Raw genomic sequence first — 4,806 nt, 5'->3', positions numbered from 1 at the left:
GCCTCTTTGTTGCCAATCTTAGCCACCGTAAAGATGGATGTTGATGTGTCTGATCTTGTAGAACTGATCCTCTTTGTGGCATGGACTTTATGATGGATTTGCTTTTAAGCTCCACTGCAATTTGCGTTTTCCACAATAGGTAGTCAATGTTAAATCACTGTGTGAGCTACGTATGATTGTTGTGGATAGCTCACTTGCTGAATTTTTCATTTCTTGTCGTTGTAGGCCATTCTTTGACTTGCCATTGTTTGATGGAGCATTGTTTTCAACCTTGGAGATAAAAGATTCTCTTGAGAAGCATATGGAGACCAACAATTTTTGCTCCAAGTTGTTGTCGATTTATTTGGGTATCCATTTATTTATTGTTGATGTAGGAGGAATATATACAAGAACATGATGTGATTCTAGATTAGGGTCTAAAACCTAAATGACCGAAGAGACCCGATGGAAAAAAGTGCCTTTGGTATACGCTCTTATTGGAATTGAGCATTTGGCGTTGAAGTACCTGTCATGCAAGGTGAGTGCTTGGGAGAAGCAAAGGAAGAGTGCCCAATTCAAGTGCCAATTATGGGACACTCTATATGCTTATGAGAAACTTGTCAAACAAAAGCTTGCAATGTAGGAGATGGAGTTGATGGGTACTTCAAGGAACAAATGTAGCACATGTGACATCAAAGGACATCTCAATAGCTTCCATGTTTCCAAGAAGGGTTTTCGATGTAGAAGCTTGGCCACTCATACCTCATTGTGTTGAGTGTGTGAGTGTCTTTTGGACTTCCTCCTTCACTTACCACTATATTACAATGACTTTGACTCTTATGCTCACCTATACCAGCATGAGAGACACAACGTAATTATGCTCAACTCTTCCATCTTGAGAAGTACCCAGAATATCTAAGATGTTTAGACCACAAAGAATATTACATGAAGGTTTGGGACTAACGCCTCGCTTATTTAGTGGCTTAGCTGCCCGACTCTGACTATTATGCCATGTATATTTAATGGAAACTTGGACTTACCTATTCAAGGCCAGAAATCCAATTCCATAAGTTTTGGAAATTTAGGACTCTTCCATTGTTTTGTTCTTTGGATGCCAACATTTTGTTGAGAAGGTTGGCATATTTTGGCTCCTCTTGACTTGCTTGTCATTTGTTGACACTGCTTGGTGAAACAAGTCCTTCAACTCTTCTAGGGACTGATGTAGTTTTTTCTTTATCTCCCATGAGAAGCAATTGTTGATGTGTGTGGGTTCTTTCTGATTGAGTTTTTACCAGCAATTTTGGAACCCGCCTTGTCTTTGGTCCTTGTGTCACTATCTTTTGCATTTGATTCTTTTTCTCAATGACTTGATGGACTCTAGGCTTCAATATCCATAATTGATTGTTTCCGTTGTAGAATCCCTGATTCTCTATTTGATGACGAGGTATCCATCTTTATATTGGAGCAGTCTTGATTGCAATTGGCTTCTGTTGGCTTTTGGTTGTCATTTCTTGTCGTTGGATAGAAGCTTTTGCTACCTGATTTCTCTTGGTTATTCCAGGTTGAGCTACAACTTTTGGCAACCATATTTGAGTGTTACCTTTGTAAAATCCTTGTGCTTCGAGTAGCTTGGCTGGAATCAACCTCTGCTTCACTTGTCTTTGTTGGGTAGCTTCGTTGAATTCTAGCTTCGGTACCCAAACTTGTTGTGTTACTTGCTTCGAAGGTCTTGTCTTTTGGCTTTTGCTATTTCTCATTCTCCTGGTTGAGTTGTTTGTCTTCCATTGATAGTGCATCTTGTTCTTTGTAGCACTCTTTGGTTGAGGTGAGTAGGTACACGTTGTTACTTTAGGCTTTTTGGCCCAAAACATTCACGTTTCCTTGGAAGTAGCCCTAAGCAGTGCTTGACTCATTTGTTGCTACCCACCCAGTGACCTTTGGTTGTTGAAGTTGAACCTGTGCTTGATGTATCCAAACTGGGTCTTTGACTTTGATGTTCTCTTTGGATACCAACACTTTGTTGAAATTCTTCGATTTCTTCCTAATTCTTTGATGTGATGGAAACTTGGTTGGTAGACTTTTTGCTTTGGTTTCCATTGCATTATTGATGGTGTGGCTCTTGATTAGAGTCTTCGTGGAAAGTTTGATGGAAGCTCGTTGAGGGTAAAGTTGTCTTGCAAAGTTGATATACTTCAATGTTTACCTTTGCTTTACCTTTTTTTGCGATGGTTGGCGATTTCTTCTCTGCATGGATTTGAGAATCTTCATGGAGTCTTACCATTTTTGTTGTTGAAGCTTTTGATTGTTGTCAAAAGAAGATGTTCCTCCAGCTTTTTTCTAGGATTAGAATCTCTTTGGTATATGATGGGATTGAATTATGTGGAAACTATCCTTGTACTCCCTAGTACTCAACTTGAGTACGGCTTCTGCCATGCCAAAGCTAGGAATTGGCATTTTTGAACTTGTGTACACAATCTCCTCTAGCTCGGTGATTGGCGAATTTCCCATCATGATCCATGTTCCATAAGTCATTAGATTCTTTGTCGCTTTTGGATCTATCTCAACTGAACATGTGATTTCTAGTCCTGTTTCTCCGCATATGCTAAATTTGATTATCATAGGAGACATTCGATCTTCTTCCTTGTCTCTGTTCTTCTTTTGATCTTGCATTTTTTGAACATTTGACGTTGAACTCTGAAACTTTTTTCCTTCATCTGCTTTCATTTGCACTTTTTTTGGAGTTGGCTTCTTTGAAACAGCTTTTGTTAATTAGGTATGTCAATCATGACATATTCTCGTTGTTGCTCTGCATTCTTCGTTTTCACTTTTGCCTCATGATCCAAGTCATAGCCATCTGTCTCACCTTTTCTCCTGCCATACTCGCAATCTTTGCTAGCTTCCTTCAACATCTTTATCTGTAAATAAGGGAGTTATATCATAGCCATCTTCATCGCAAAATTTGGTGTTGGTTGCCTCATTTACACAAACATCAAGGGTTGCTAGTATTTGATCCCATCCAAAGGGTTCAAACAAATCCTCTGGAAATGGTTCCTTAATGTAAGCTTCATATTCTACTGAATGCTCTAGGATGCAATCTTCCTTTCTAAGACTCCCGCATCCTGATGCTTTGCACATCCAAATATGCGCTTTGCTTTTCAACCAAGCAGGTACCTTGTTTTCCTCTTCAATTGTGGAGTGTAATTCTTCCCTCAGGGTTCGCTCTACATCTCTATAACTATGATCTTTGACACTGATTTTCGTTGTGACCTCTTTGTGTCTCAAGTAGATATAGTCATAGCCCCAGTCTTGTACCATTTTGAGTTGACGCATGAATGGTCTGCCCAATATGATATCAAAGTTGCTGCTCTTGTCAAAATTCATTATGGCAAAGGTGTGCACATACTCTATGCCACACGAGGATAGAATGATTTTGTTCTAATATTCCTATTGATCTCTCCACGTAACCATCCGCTAATTGCAATTTCAGTCGAGTTTTTGTAAGAACACTATTTTCCCATTTTTTCCACATTTCTTTGGTTGCAATGAGAATTCCTACCCCACTATCTAATATAGCAATTGTATTTACTCCTTTGTACTCGAGTGGTAAGGCGGTGTTTCCTTCCTCTCCTTCAAAGTAGTCACCCATCTTATTTACTGGTACTGTCTTTGTCTGTGGTTTCTTAGGCAAGGTGTCATCCATTCTTTTGTCCGCAAGTTGGTCATGTGAAGGGATTTTCAACCCCATGTTTTCCAGCTTTTTGCCCATTTGGCCCCATAGATGCGGTCTGATTTTTAGTGACTTTGAGAGATAAAGTGTGCATTGTATAGGAGAAGAGATCAATTTGTGCAAGCTCTTGGTATCCATCATTTTTTGGTGTAGCTTTCCATTGAGAAGGTACCATTTTAACCTCTGATTTTGTTTCAAGTTCTCCTATAAAAGATGTCAAAGTCTGTAGAGAGTGTGGTTTGCTCTCTTCAGATGCGATAGACCCGACATCCCCATATAAAGATCTTATATCCCTAGTGAAAAATTTGTGATCCATGTTTATCTCAGGGATAGGTGCCGACTGTAAAGTGGCACTACCATCTTTTTGGTTTCTGATCAATTCTCATAAGGATTGTGGCCACGGTTCTTCTACCTCTAGAATACGCATCACTGATTGTGAGCCCACCCCATCTGTGGTATTGGCTACTTCCCTTGTATCTAAAGGTGCCTCAACTCCCGACAAGTTCCTGATCTCTATTTACAATACCATGGCTTTCCAATTCCTATATTTTTTTGTTGATTAGCACCTCCGTTTGTGGAGCATCTGGAACATGTGGTTCATAAGAGCTTGGATCGCCTTGATGAGCTCCTTGCAAATTTTCAACCTCTCTTTTTCATACCCTGGATGAGGATATGCCAACCATCTATCCTCTTGGGTTTGATTGGGTTTTAGCCTAGCTTCATAGGCCTTCAAATTGCATCTATGGGTTCAAAGACTTTGTCCACCAAGACTGAACCTCCCGAGTTAATTTTTTACTCTTTATGTCCCTTTGCATTTTTGTTTCTTTGTTGCTCATGATTAAGTTGTTCTATTGCTTGATGCAATTCAGTTTCCAAAGCAGCTTTCTCCTACAGCCTCCTTGCTTTCATTCTATTTCGTTTGGCTTTCCATGATTTTCTTCGTGTTCTCACAGATATGTTTTTTATTTTAGTTTGAACAGGCAATGTGGCTTCCTCCTCAACGATTGCATTTTTGGCAGCTTGTTGAGCTTGAGCTCAAGTCATCACCTTTAAAGGAATGGCGGGTTCTACCTCAGATCCGTTTGAAGAAGGCATCATGC

Source organism: Adiantum capillus-veneris, chromosome 24 (genome assembly GCF_014529385.1).
Source record: "Adiantum capillus-veneris isolate H3 chromosome 24, ASM1452938v2, whole genome shotgun sequence".
Classification (NCBI taxonomy): Eukaryota; Viridiplantae; Streptophyta; class Polypodiopsida; order Polypodiales; family Pteridaceae; genus Adiantum; species Adiantum capillus-veneris.
This window is presented reverse-complemented; position numbering follows the sequence as displayed.